The following is a 381-nucleotide window of genomic DNA, read 5'->3' on the forward strand; positions in this document are numbered from 1 at the left end:
GTGTCTGAATTTGTGAAAATATTTACTTTACAGCCAGCTATGGTGTGTGGGTCTCAAGGTGTCAGTGTTTCGAGCTAGCCAGGTGCGGGGATGAGGAAGAGCGAGACCTGGGCACTTGACCCAAGCTGGCCAACAGGGTTATTTTGTACCATCAATGTCACTTTCACTATAAATTAGAAAGTTTGCTGCGAAGTTCTCTCTCTCCCTTGATGGCTGCCATCCTGAGAACTTCGTGCCCTGGTGCCGGACCCCTGAGCCCTTCCCTTCCTCCCAAAGCCATAGCTCTCCTAGTGTCCCACATTTGCTGTCCACTGCTGGGAGTGCACAGCTGCCTACCGATATAACTGGCTGAGTATAATCTTTGCATATTCTGTATTGGTG

The sequence above is a fragment of the Charadrius vociferus genome, unplaced genomic scaffold (genome assembly GCF_000708025.1).
Source record: "Charadrius vociferus isolate BGI_N301 unplaced genomic scaffold, ASM70802v2 scaffold287, whole genome shotgun sequence".
NCBI lineage: Eukaryota > Metazoa > Chordata > Aves > Charadriiformes > Charadriidae > Charadrius > Charadrius vociferus.